Source organism: Helianthus annuus, chromosome 14 (genome assembly GCF_002127325.2).
Source record: "Helianthus annuus cultivar XRQ/B chromosome 14, HanXRQr2.0-SUNRISE, whole genome shotgun sequence".
Taxonomy (NCBI): domain Eukaryota; kingdom Viridiplantae; phylum Streptophyta; class Magnoliopsida; order Asterales; family Asteraceae; genus Helianthus; species Helianthus annuus.
Window position 1 is genome coordinate 70,599,401 of NC_035446.2, and position 15,326 is coordinate 70,614,726.

Sequence of the window (15,326 nt, forward strand, 5' to 3'; positions counted from 1 at the left end):
AGTAACTTTGCTGGATGTGACAAGACAAGGAAGTCCACTTCAGGAGGGTGCCAATTCCTAGGCAATTGCTTAGTGTCTTGGCAAAGTAAAAAGCAAGCAGCTGTTTCCAATGAGGCAGAATATATAGCTGCTGCAAGCTGTACAGCCCAACTGCTCTGGCTTCAAAATCAGTTGCTGGATTTTGGTATCACTGCCTTGAAGACACCACTCATGTTGGACAGCCAGGCAGCAGAAAATATCATCAAAAATCCAGCTTCTCATTCAACCACCAAACACATCGACATCAGACATCACTTTGTGAGGGATTGCTATGAAAAAGGTTTGATTTCTCTGCATCATGTTCCAACTAAGGATCAACTGGCAGATGTGCTAACCAAAGCATTAGACACATCCACCTTTGAAAGCTTGATCTCTAGGATTGGCATGCTAAACATGGAATAACATGCAAAATCCTGTTTTTCTATGAATAAAAGCATTAAAATGTTTTCAGAAAATCAAAAATCCATCCTTAAAAAATAGCTAAAAATGAATTTTTCATTAAAATCCTAAAAGTCTGCCATAACCACTGATGGGTTCAAAAGTCTGCTCTACTTCAAAAGTCTGTCCACTGCTGAAAATCATCCCCTGTTCTCATATTCCTCTGATAAGCACTGATGTTCAAAATCAGTGTTGTATCCACTGATATGCTCTCTACTGATAGTAAAAGTCATCCATTGCCTCCATTACCGTTGCAACCACTGCCTTCACCAGTAGTTTTCACAAAAGTACTGTCCTTCGCTTCATCAGGGGATGGTACGTGGACAGTACATAGTGGTCAGACCTTTTGTAACCGCTGCCACGTCAGTACTCACTTTTTCACCATAAAACCCTCTTCAAAACCCCAAACAGGGTCTTACTGTCGAATTGAATTCTCAAAAATTCTCTTCTCAAAGCAGTTTCTTCACATTTCATCAAATTCATTCACAAATTTCTTCGATCGTCTTCTTCAAAATGACTAAATCGAAGTCCTCTACAAAATCATCTTCAAAAGGGGCCTCTCAAAAGGCAAAACCCACAGAAATTCCACACAAACCTTCTCACAATCTTCTGGGTCTCCTCACAAAACCCGGCACCATCGATACCTTTGATTCCATCCTCGATATGATCACTGCGTCAAAGTACAAAACTTTGCTTACAGCAGATGCTCCCATCTATCTGCAAACCCAGAGAGAGTTTTGGAAGAATTGTATCCTTGACAAACAAGGTAAAGATGTCATAGCCATTAACTCTACTCTACAGGGAAAAGCAGTCCAAATAACACCACAATCCATATCAGAGGTCTTTCAGCTCGATGATCAGAAAGGTACAGATTTTTTTCCTAAAAACGAGTTAAAAATTAACTTCATTGAAAGAGGGTATGCAGACACAATGATGAAGAGGGACACCTTACAAAAAGGTTTCTTCCCTCCTGCAACAAGGTTTTTATTCCATACCCTTCTTATGTGTGTTTCAAATAAAACCACATCTTTTAATGAAATTCCATTGAAAATTCAAAACTTGGGATATGCTATTTTACAAGAAGAAAACTTTAACTATTCCAAGGAAATTTTTAATGATTTGGTTAAAAATGTTGAAACAAAATCATTCTTACTGTTTCCAAGATTTTTAAGCTATTATTTTGAAAAGAAATTCAATAAGGATGATCTTTCTGTAATAAACCAAGGTGAATTTATTCAAATGCACAGCTTAACTGCTGAAACTTTTACCAGAATGTCAACACCTTGCAAAACACAAGCAGAGGTGCCTGAGCAGATTTTAGCAGCTACCACTGCTCCTCAGTTATCTGCTGCTGAGCCCACTGCTCAAGGTGATCAAGGTAGCAAAACCACTGCTTTGAAACCCACACCTACAATCACCAAAAGGCCACAGAAAAAAGAAAACTCAAAAACCCCCCAAACCTACCAAAAAGGCAAGTCTGGAGGATGAGATACCAGAGCAACTGCCTGTGACAAAACAAAAGTCACAAGAAACCACTGCTGCTACTTCCTCACAGCAGTTGGTAAAAATATCTCAAACCATACCTGAAACTCCTCCTGCTTCTTCACAAAAAGAACAGGTTGTACAAATAGGGTCACCACATCATGATGCTCTGGAGGCACTCGTTTCCATCATCCACAGCCCAATGCTTGGGGCACATTCTCTTTCTACACCTACCCTCACATCCAAAATTCCACCAAATACAAAAATTTTGTTGGATGCAATTGATTTGAACCATGCACAAACCAGTCCTTCTCAATCCCCTGTTCATGAGAATATGCCTCAACAACAGACTGGGCCTGATGTATCAATCTTTGCTAACCCACCAACACAACCTGAGGAGGTTACACCCCTTGAGTTACAAGTAACTCTTGGTGGTAATCCAAGTGAAGCAGCCACTACAAGTGTTGAACCCACTGGTTTGCACTTGGATAGTGGTTACATCAATAAGACTTCCTTTGAGGCAATTCCTTCTATAACACCTCTATTATCTGCTAGTGAGTTTGTTTTGACCACTGGTTCCATCAAAAGATTATCAAGTGTTGAAGGAAGAAGACCCCAGTACCAAGAAAAAGGGGCATCAGTTGTTGATGTTTGGAGTACACTCCCTACCTCAACCTCTGATAAAACCACTGCTAGTGGGAAATCATATGATCCCATTAAATTGGGTGATGGTTTAAAGTACCAGGAATTGACGAATCATGTTGAAAAACGTGATACCTCTGTTGCAGAAATCAAAGAAATGATGCATCAGTTGTTGACAGTACAACAGGTACAATCCACTGCTGTTCCACCTCAAGCACCTGCTCCACCACCAGCAGATGCTACAAATGAGCTATGGAACCTTTTTCAACCATTTCTCCAACAACAACAACAGATGGCTAAGCAGCAACATGAAAAACATGTTCAAGAGCTTAGAAAAGCAATGGAGTCTAGCTTCAAGAGCACACAAGCAGACATCAAGGCCCTAAAGGCCCATCTGTTGACAACCACTGGCACTCCTCCAACAGTTCTTTTTATTGATAAACTCCCCCAGATAATGCCAAAAAGGGGGAGAAAATTCAGGAGTGGAAGAAGAAAGGATTGACGATGGTCTGTATATTTTGCCAGAAAAGGATGCTATGCTAAGAAAAATTCCTTTGCCAGATGGTAGCAAGAAGGTTGATGTTACCCAGAATGCACTTGATGAAGGTGTATTAAGTGTAAAAAGGGATAACGCGGCAAAGGATATATCAAGGTGGAATGAGGAGAAAAGAGCTTACATGGAGCTGAATGCGTAGGGTTGTTCTGGGTTAAAGGATGTTCAAAATCCTGAGCCAAAAACAAATCTTACTAGAAAAGTAAGGAAACCCAAGACCACACCATCCAGACTCACTAAGCACACTTGAAAACCACCATCCAAAAGCCACCAACATCAAACCTCCACCCAAACAGCTGCTGAAACTCCTGCTGTATCAACATCTGCTAGTACATCAGTTGTTTCAACAACTGCTCTCACTTCAACACACACCACTACCACTGCCTTATCACCACCAAAAACAACATCTCCACCATCATCTCCTGCCAAAAAGTGGAAGACAGCAGATGTCACAACATCTGCTGTAATGACAACAGTGGTTGAAACACCAGTTGTTTCAACAACTGTTGGTCAGTCACAAACCACTGCCACTCAAACCACCTCCACTGTTCCACCCAAAACATCATCTGCCTCTCCTAAAATAAAAAGGAGAAGGTTTATCATACCAGATGATGATTCTCCACCACCACTACCAACAGCTTCAAAATCTCAAACACTTGTCACAATTCCAAAAACCATTCCTCTCTCTTCAACTCAAATCCAAAAGCCATTACCTCCTGCAGGTGTTTTGTTTCCTTTGGAACTCAGAGCAGTTAGAGAATAAATCAAATCCTTTTACTATGAGGATGACCCTGCTAAAAGGAGTTTGCCATTAGTGGAAGGATATCCCAGGCCAAACCATATTGAAGAATATTTGAAAATCAAGGCCAAGCAAGCAGAGGATATCTCAATAAAAAATAAGCAAGGGAAATCTGGTATAGAATTTCAGCAAAACTATCAATTTCTACTCACACATGTTAGATCTATGGATCAGTTTGCCAAAAATGTATGTCAGCAAATCTCAGAAAGGGCAGATGAGTCCTTGAGAAAAGACTACATTGATAACATCATGACCTACAAGAAATACAAGGGGGAGAAACAGATGCACAAAAACTGGACCATTACTGAGCTTGAAAAAGAGGCAGCCAGGATTCAAGAAATGATAAAAAATAAGGTCAAGCAGACTCCTCCTGAAAAATTCAAACAGTTTGAAGCTGACAAGGCCTTAAAGTTGAAGAGAATGAAAGAGGAGCTGGTAACAGCTGATTATGGGTCAAAGAATTCTCTGTCAAAGTGGGGAGAAGCTAGAGTCAGGGCCACCTACAAAAGGTTGGAGGAACTTAGGAAGAAAGATCCAACAGCACCACAAAAGCCTGACTACTCCAAAGCAGAGGTCTCAAAAGGACCACCAAAGGTGCAAGCCAAAAGAACCACTGCTCCAGCTGGTGCTGCCATCTATAAAAGGAGTAAAAACCAGTTGGGTGCTGAAATAGTTCAAGATCTAATTGCTAGAAATGACCTTGTAAAAGAGGGCATTAGATTAATGATGAAAGAAGATTCTGAATTAGAACAATCTGTAAGTACTGCTCAGCTAGTCATGAATAGGCCTGCATCACCAAATACCTCATCCAATAAAAATCTCCCAAGAAACCCACCAGGCTCAAAAGTATTAAAGTGGAAAACTGATAAACAGACCCACGTACTGACAGTGTTCAAGTCTAGTGGAGAAGTGAAGAAATTAACAAGGGAACAAGCTCTTGGCCAGAGTCTTGAAGATTTGCAGGATCTCCTTGATCTTCCACTTAGCAGGGATGATGATGACACAGATGCCTTAACCTTTGAATTACAACTCAAAGGGCAAATAAGGGAACTGCTGATGAGGAAATAAAGATCTACCAATAATGGAGAGTTTTGGCATTATCTGTTCCAGGGGGAGATTGTTGGGATTGAATGTGACAACTCGAGTTTCTGACTTTCACTTTCGCATTAAATGCGCGTTGACTTTGACTGTTTAGTTGTTTGGATTGTGGACTTGAAATTGTACGCGATGTATTTTAATGAAACGTATTGTCGTTTTGTCATATGTGATTACTTGCTGTGGTAGAATATAATATTAGATTTATTATTAAAAACACTTAGTCTAGATCACGAAGCATGGCACACAGTTCGAAGGATCTCGAAACATATCCTTCGACTCGAAGGATCAGCTTCCGGTTCGAAGGATCTCGAAACATATCCTTCGACCAAAGACTCCATCCTTCGACATCTTTCGGCCCAGCCTTTCTAATGGGCTTGGCCCATTTCTGTAATACGTTTAAATACGTGATGCATGTAACCGGCAGTTAGTTTCTAAAAACCCTAATACCTTTCCCTCTCTCTCGAAGTCTTGGAGTCGGCTGAAAGTTCTTGTGCACCCGAAACCCCACTAGTTTCAATCCCCTAATCCGGTTAGTGTTTCACTATCATCGTTGATGACATGATGTTATTATTATTACATGCTTTGATTAAGAACGACTCGAATTGATTGTATGTTGAATGATAGGAATCGTATAAAGATGATCTTGTAGTTGTATGGCATGATAATAAGTTTAAATCGATTCAATGGTGCTTGTTATGTTACTGTGACGATGTATGCTCCGGATTGATAACTTGTTGATATATTAGTGAAATCGGGTTATTATGAAATCAGTTTACATGAGGTTGTTATGTCTTGATAGTAATCCGAATGAATATGGTTATTGTTCATGATTTCGGTTAGGGTTCTTGAGATTGAATATATGAAATGTGCTTGTTAATGATGATGACGGCTGTAGATGATTAGGGTTTCTGTTTCTGTAATTGACTGCATGATATCCGTAACTGATTGTGATCAAACGTAACTGTTAATTGTCGAAAGATATTGCTACTCGAAACATAGTTGTGGTCGAAAGATGCTTGTTAGTCGAACCATAGTAGTGTTGACCGAAGGATAGCTTTGACCGAACCATAGGAGCATTGACCGAAGGATAGCATTGACCGAAACATAATTAAGTTGACCGAAAGATGACAGTTGGTCGAAAGATGGCATTGGTTCGAAACATAACTTTCGGTCCGAAGGATAACTGTGATAACTGTGTATCGAAAGATCACTAATGTACCGAAAGATAAGGGTGGATCGAAAGATATATAATTATGAACATATTTTAATGTTGGAATGTATGTTTGATTGATTTGGCATGCCATGATTAGTGATGAATGTTAACATTGGTATTCGTGTACACTAGCTGATGGTTTGATGTGAAACAATACGTGTTGTGCCGATATGCAAACTGACTGTTATGTGAACATTAAATTGCACGCGTATCATTGCGAACATGAACTGATTTGTTATACGTGCATACAATAGGACGTGATTAATTACTTGTGAGTGCATAACCTAGCATACCGAGCAAACCAAGGTGAGTTCACACAGCCAAGGCATGGGTTCCCAGGGTGGGAATGGGTTGGATGATTACTTGTGCATACTTTGATACTGTAACGAACGATTAAACTGTTGATGCTTACGAACTACTCAACTGCCTTCGCACCCACCCTGGTCGGTAAAGACTATGGTCGCGAACGAACTGATGAACTGCCTTCGCACACACCCTGGTCGGTAAAGACTATGGTCGCGAACTAACGAACATAATTTTCGCACACATGCCTGTGAGGCCGCGATGGAACTGATACGATACGAAACTTAATTGAACAAACGCACTATTACCCAAACTAAACTATAAACTGTGAACTCGCTCAACTAGTTTGTTGATTATCTGCTGCATGCCTTGCAGGACCTTAGGTACATAATGGAGCTTGCACACGGAGGAGCTGGTCGTTGTGGGGCTTGGATCTTGATTATTTTATTGAACACTTTTGATATTTGATACTTAATTGCTATGGGTTTTACAATAATACGCTTCCGCTAAACAATGACAACTTACTTATGTTTTGGAAACACCTTTCATATGGAAATGGTTTGGATTATATTGCATTTACTTTTATTTTATACAATGTTCTGTATGATTGGTGGCTTGATCCTGGTCAGTCACGCTCCCAAGCGGTGATACTCCGCAGGTGGATTTTGGGGGTGTGACAGATTGGTATCAGAGCCATTGGTTATAGAGAACTTGGTTTTAATATGTGAAAAACGTTTTTATTAAAACCAGACTATAACCAGAACAGTGCTCTCAACGATCCACAACGACGCTTCGCTCCACGTGCAAGACTCAACTTCCTAGGTAATAAGGTTTATGTTTATTGCCTACATGCTAGAATTTGCATAGAACTTTGCTCATAGTATGCTTACATTACTTGCTCACAACTTGTCATTGCATGAGAATACTTATGTGCTTACACTCTTCTGTCATCGCACTATTCGCGAACCTTTCTCACTTATGTTGCCTTTGATGTGAAGATCAATGGCCGCACGAATTACCATGACTCAAGCCCAGCTAGAGGCTCTCGTTGCTGCGGCAGTTGCAGCCGCCCAAGCAGGTAGTGTGCCCTGCAGTATAAACACTAGGATCTTTAGATCCTACATTAATTCTCGTACTTAACTTTGCCCTATTCGTACACAATAGGTCAACCCGCTCAGCAACAACCTGCGTGTACCTTCAAGACTTTCATGGACTGTCGTCCTAGCTCGTTCAGTGGCACGGAGGGGGCAGCCGGACTCCTCCACTGGTTTGAAAAGATCGAGTCGGTTTTCGAAATGTGTGAATGCCCTGAGGCTCGCAGGGTGAAGTTCGCCACTGGCACACTTGAAGGGATTGCGCTCACTTGGTGGAACGCACAAGTGCAGATTTTAGGGTTGGCAGCTGCTAACGCCACACCCTGGAATGAATTCAAAGAACTGATCAAGAGGGAATACTGCACTAGAGAAGACATTCACAAGTTGGAGGATGAGTTGTACAACTTGAAGATGGTGGGTTCAGAGATTGAAGCTTACACCAAGAGGTCGAACGAGTTGGCTGTGCTATGTCCAACCATGGTAGACCCACCATACAAGCGAATTGAGTTGTATCTCAAAGGTTTGGCACCAGAAATACAGAGCCACGTTACGTCGGCTAACCTCAACAACATCCAAGAAATTCAGCGCCTCGCTCATCGCATCACAGATCAGGCAGTAGACCAGGGCAAACTGCCAAAACGTGTCGGCGCTACTGCTACAGCTGTTACTTCAGTCACTCCAACAGCTGCTACTTCTGCCACACCCAGCGAGAATAAAAGAAAGTGGGACGGGGATTCCAGCAGGGGATCAGCGTCTGTTCAATCCCAAACTCAGCAACGTCGCACCAACGATTACCAGAGTCCGAGTCAGCAGTCATCGGGCAGTCAGGGACATAGTGGTTATAAGGGAAATCACCCGTGGTGCAGCAGGTGCAACAAACACCACAGTGGAAGATGTCGCAGGAGTCAATGCCAAAGGTGCCACAAGATGGGCCATGAGGCCAAAGATTGTAGAAGCGCGCGACCAGTGAATCAGAACCAGCAACTTCCACCGCCAGCTCCACAGAATCAGCAGCAGCAGCCACAGCGTGGAAACCGGGGGTGTTTCCAGTGTGGGGCTGAAGGTCACTACAAACGCGATTGTCCCCAGTTGAACCAGAATCGCAATAACAACAACCAGGGCAACGGGAATAACAACAATCAGGGTAATGGTAACAACAACAATGGGGGAAACAACAACAACAACGGCAATGAAGCTCGTGGTCGTGCTTTTGTGTTGGGTCGAGGAGATGCAGTGAATGATCCCAATGTGGTTATGGGTAAGTTTCTTCTCGACGATATTTACGTTACTGTCTTATTTGATTCGGGTGCTGATACAAGTTATATGTCATTGAAAATGAGTAAATTATTAAAACGTACACCAATACCTTTAGACACTAAACACGTCGTAGAACTAGCAAACGGTAAAAGTGTAGAAGCCGCTCATGTAGTCAAGGGTTGTAGCATTGTTCTAGCGGGTCAGACTTTCACGATTGATCTTATACCCATAGTCTTGGGTAGCTTCGACGTCGTCATCGGCATGGATTGGTTATCTCAACATCACGCAGAGATCTTATGCAAAGAAAAAGTTATTCGTATTCCTCGCTCCAGTCAGGAACCTCTCGAAGTACAAGGTGACAAGAGTGGTGCTGTGGTTGGCATCATCTCTTACTTAAAGGCGCAGAAATGTTTACGAAAGGGGCATACTGCCATTCTGGCTCTCGTTACTGATGCATCAGCAAAGGAAAAGAAGCTGGAGGATATCCCAGTTGTACGTGACTTCCCTCAGGTGTTTCCTGAAGATTTACCTGGTTTACCTCCTCATCGTCAAGTCGAGTTTCAGATTGAGTTAGCTCCTGGAGCAGCACCAATAGCCCGCGCACCGTATCGTTTAGCTCCAACCGAACTGGAAGAACTGTCGAAGCAGCTACAAGAGCTCTTGGAAAAGGGCTTTATTCGTCCAAGCTCTTCGCCTTGGGGAGCTCCAGTGTTATTTGTGAAGAAGAAAGACGGTACGTTCAGGATGTGTATCGACTACCGTGAACTCAACAAGGTGACGGTGAAGAACCGTTATCCTCTTCCACGCATAGATGACTTATTCGACCAGTTGCAAGGGTCGTGTTACTATTCCAAGATCGATTTGAGGTCAGGGTATCATCAGCTGAGAGTCCGGGATGAGGACGTCTCCAAAACTGCTTTCAGAACTCGCTACGGTCACTACGAGTTTCTGGTCATGCCATTCGGGCTTACAAACGCACCTGCAGTCTTCATGGATCTCATGAACAGGGTGTGCAAACCGTATCTCGACAAGTTCGTCATCGTTTTCATCGACGACATTTTGATTTACTCCAAGAGTCAGGAGGAGCACGAACAGCATCTACGTATTATTTTGGAACTTCTTCGAAAAGAGCAACTGTACGCAAAGTTTTCAAAATGCGACTTCTGGCTTCGTGAAGTCCACTTCTTAGGCCATGTGGTGAACAAGGATGGGATTCATGTCGATCCATCCAAGGTTGATTCGATCAGAAACTGGCCAGCACCGCGTACACCGACAGAAATACGCCAATTCTTGGGTTTGGCAGGTTACTACAGGCGATTTATTAAAGACTTCTCCAAGATCGCGCAACCACTCACTATGCTTACACAGAAAGGTGTCGTTTACAGATGGGGTAATACGCAAGAGACCGCTTTCCAGTACTTAAAGGATAGGCTTTGCAGCGCGCCTATTCTCTCACTGCCCGAGGGCACGGATGACTTCGTGGTTTATTGTGACGCATCGATACAGGGGCTTGGTTGTGTATTGATGCAACGTGATAAAGTGATAGCCTACGCTTCTCGGCAACTCAAGGTTCATGAACGGAACTACACGACGCACGATTTAGAGCTGGGAGCTGTTGTTTTCGCGCTTAAGATATGGCGACACTACCTGTACGGTACCAGGTGCACGATTTACACCGATCACAGGAGTCTCGAGCATATCCTTAAGCAAAAGGATTTGAATATGCGTCAACGAAGATGGGTTGAACTTCTGAACGACTACGAATGCGCCATCAAGTATCATCCAGGCAAGGCCAATGTTGTGGCTGATGCCCTCAGCCGGAAAGACACTCTACCTAAGCGCGTGCGAGCGCTACAGCTTACCATTCAGTCCAGTCTTCCTGCACAGATACGAGCTGCTCAGTTAGAAGCACTGAAACCCGAAAACGTCAAGGCTGAAGCCTTGCGCGGTTCGAGGCAACAAATGGAACAAAAGGAAGACGGCGCCTACTATGTAACGGGGCGTATTTGGGTCCCACTTTATGGCGGCTTACGCGAACTTGTGATGGATGAAGCGCACAAGTCTCGCTACTCGGTACATCCAGGGTCGGATAAGATGTACCACGATATCAGAACAACTTATTGGTGGCCAAACATGAAAGCTCTTATCGCAACTTACGTCGGCAAGTGTTTAACTTGTGCAAGGGTTAAAATCGAGTACCAGAAACCATCAGGCCTGCTTCAGCAGCCTAAGATACCGCAATGGAAATGGGAAGAAATCTCCATGGATTTTGTTACGGGCTTACCTAGATCCCAGCGTGGGAATGACACTATTTGGGTGATCGTTGATCGGCTCACAAAGTCTGCTCACTTCTTGGCTATCAAAGAAACGGATAAGTTTTCTACCCTAGCAGACATCTACATGAAAGAAGTTGTTTCGAGGCACGGAGTGCCCACTTCTATTATTTCGGATCGCGATGCACGATTCACGTCAGAGCTTTGGCAAGCGATGCACAAATCTTTCGGCTCACGATTAGACATGAGCACAGCATACCATCCTCAGACGGATGGGCAGTCTGAGCGAACTATCCAAACTTTAGAAGACATGCTTCGAGCGTGTGTTATCGATTTCGGCAACGGCTGGGAAAAGCACCTCCCTTTAGTGGAGTTTTCATACAATAACAGTTACCATACCAGCATTCAAGCCGCTCCATTTGAGGCATTGTACGGACGTAAATGCCGGTCACCTCTCTGTTGGGCAGAGGTGGGGGATAGTCAAATTACGGGTCCAGAGATTGTAGTGGACGCCACAGAAAAGATAGCACAGATACGACAACGCATGGCGGCAGCACGCGACCGTCAGAAAGCCTACGCGGACAAGCGTAGAAAATCATTGGAATTTGAGGTCGGGGACCGGGTTTTATTGAAAGTTTCACCCTGGAAGGGTGTGGTACGTTTTGGCAAACGGGGCAAACTAAATCCGCGGTACGTCGGACCATTCGAAATTACAGAAAAGATTGGCAAGGTAGCCTACAAGTTGAACCTACCAGCTGAACTCGGTGCAGTTCACAATGTATTCCACGTGTCGAATCTGAAGAAATGCCTATCAGATGAAAACCTCATCATTCCTTTTAAGGAACTCACTATCGACGAGCGGTTGCAGTTCGTCGAGGAACCAGTTGAAATCACGGACCGGGATGTTAAGGTCCTCAAACACAAGAGAATCCCTCTTGTTCGAGTTCGTTGGAACTCCCAGCGTGGTCCAGAGTATACCTGGGAACGCGAAGATCAGATGAAAGAAAAGTACCCCCAGCTATTCGAAACCAATGCATCCACTTCTGAGGCTGAAGCTACTACTACTGAATTTCGGGACGAAATTCCAAATCAACGGGGGGATGATGTGACACCCCAGGAAAAACCAGTGAACGATGTAACTTGCCTAGCTTCCTCAGTGAGTGCGTACCAAATTTCGGGACGAAATTTCTTTTAAGTTGGGGATAATGTGACAACTCGAGTTTCTGACTTTCACTTTCGCATTAAATGCGCGTTGACTTTGACTGTTTAGTTGTTTGGATTGTGGACTTGAAATTGTACGCGATGTATTTTAATGAAACGTATTGTCGTTTTGTCATATGTGATTACTTGCTGTGGTAGAATATAATATTAGATTTATTATTAAAAACACTTAGTCTAGATCACGAAGCATGGCACACAGTTCGAAGGATCTCGAAACATATCCTTCGACTCGAAGGATCAGCTTCCGGTTCGAAGGATCTCGAAACATATCCTTCGACCAAAGACTCCATCCTTCGACATCTTTCGGCCCAGCCTTTCTAATGGGCTTGGCCCATTTCTGTAATACGTTTAAATACGTGATGCATGTAACCGGCAGTTAGTTTCTAAAAACCCTAATACCTTTCCCTCTCTCTCGAAGTCTTGGAGTCGGCTGAAAGTTCTTGTGCACCCGAAACCCCACTAGTTTCAATCCCCTAATCCGGTTAGTGTTTCACTATCATCGTTGATGACATGATGTTATTATTATTACATGCTTTGATTAAGAACGACTCGAATTGATTGTATGTTGAATGATAGGAATCGTATAAAGATGATCTTGTAGTTGTATGGCATGATAATAAGTTTAAATCGATTCAATGGTGCTTGTTATGTTACTGTGACGATGTATGCTCCGGATTGATAACTTGTTGATATATTAGTGAAATCGGGTTATTATGAAATCAGTTTACATGAGGTTGTTATGTCTTGATAGTAATCCGAATGAATATGGTTATTGTTCATGATTTCGGTTAGGGTTCTTGAGATTGAATATATGAAATGTGCTTGTTAATGATGATGACGGCTGTAGATGATTAGGGTTTCTGTTTCTGTAATTGACTGCATGATATCCGTAACTGATTGTGATCAAACGTAACTGTTAATTGTCGAAAGATATTGCTACTCGAAACATAGTTGTGGTCGAAAGATGCTTGTTAGTCGAACCATAGTAGTGTTGACCGAAGGATAGCTTTGACCGAACCATAGGAGCATTGACCGAAGGATAGCATTGACCGAAACATAATTAAGTTGACCGAAAGATGACAGTTGGTCGAAAGATGGCATTGGTTCGAAACATAACTTTCGGTCCGAAGGATAACTGTGATAACTGTGTATCGAAAGATCACTAATGTACCGAAAGATAAGGGTGGATCGAAAGATATATAATTATGAACATATTTTAATGTTGGAATGTATGTTTGATTGATTTGGCATGCCATGATTAGTGATGAATGTTAACATTGGTATTCGTGTACACTAGCTGATGGTTTGATGTGAAACAATACGTGTTGTGCCGATATGCAAACTGACTGTTATGTGAACATTAAATTGCACGCGTATCATTGCGAACATGAACTGATTTGTTATACGTGCATACAATAGGACGTGATTAATTACTTGTGAGTGCATAACCTAGCATACCGAGCAAACCAAGGTGAGTTCACACAGCCAAGGCATGGGTTCCCAGGGTGGGAATGGGTTGGATGATTACTTGTGCATACTTTGATACTGTAACGAACGATTAAACTGTTGATGCTTACGAACTACTCAACTGCCTTCGCACCCACCCTGGTCGGTAAAGACTATGGTCGCGAACGAACTGATGAACTGCCTTCGCACACACCCTGGTCGGTAAAGACTATGGTCGCGAACTAACGAACATAATTTTCGCACACATGCCTGTGAGGCCGCGATGGAACTGATACGATACGAAACTTAATTGAACAAACGCACTATTACCCAAACTAAACTATAAACTGTGAACTCGCTCAACTAGTTTGTTGATTATCTGCTGCATGCCTTGCAGGACCTTAGGTACATAATGGAGCTTGCACACGGAGGAGCTGGTCGTTGTGGGGCTTGGATCTTGATTATTTTATTGAACACTTTTGATATTTGATACTTAATTGCTATGGGTTTTACAATAATACGCTTCCGCTAAACAATGACAACTTACTTATGTTTTGGAAACACCTTTCATATGGAAATGGTTTGGATTATATTGCATTTACTTTTATTTTATACAATGTTCTGTATGATTGGTGGCTTGATCCTGGTCAGTCACGCTCCCAAGCGGTGATACTCCGCAGGTGGATTTTGGGGGTGTGACATTGAACCCTGCCAAAGGAACAGATAATAAAAGCCAAAACTGGATCAGAGCAGTGGATCCAGTAAGCAGATGTTATGCATGCAAGTCTCTCCCCTTGAAAGTGGTTTCAACATCTGCTGACCTCCTATCTACTGATCATACAAACTGCTGACCTATAACTGCTGAGCAAAGTCAAAGACTGATGAAGAACTAAAGCTCTGCTGCTCAATCTACTGCCTTGTTTCAAGCACTGCTTATCATGACAAGTACTGCTGGGTTCACAGCAGTGGAAGGTTGCAGCAGTTGTTTATTTACTTTATGTAATGTAATGTAATATCAGTAGTTAGCATAGCAGTGTTTGTATAGGTCAGAGGTTAGAGTTTGTTAGGAAGTTAGATGTCACTTTCATGGTGACGTCAGCTTAGATGCTCAGTGGTTTGTTGTGTGCCTATAAATAGAACAATGCTCTGTACTGTTCTGTTTAGCTCTTCACCATCTTCTTCCTGCACGAACAAATTACTGAGCTTGGGCTGAGGAGGAGTTTGCAAAGCATACATGCAATTGTAATCAAAGTTTGAAATAAATTTAAACATTTGGTTCTTTGTTGAAAATGTATGGTTGAAAGCATTTCTTCTGTTTGATTGTGAAAAGTTTGCTTCCATTTAATTTCCGCTGCACCACTCTTTCATTATTCATCTTAAATCAAACATAAATCACAATCAATCCAAACTCAGATCCTAACAAAAGGGTTGTAGCCCAAAAAGTCGTTAACATAATCATTCGGGTTGA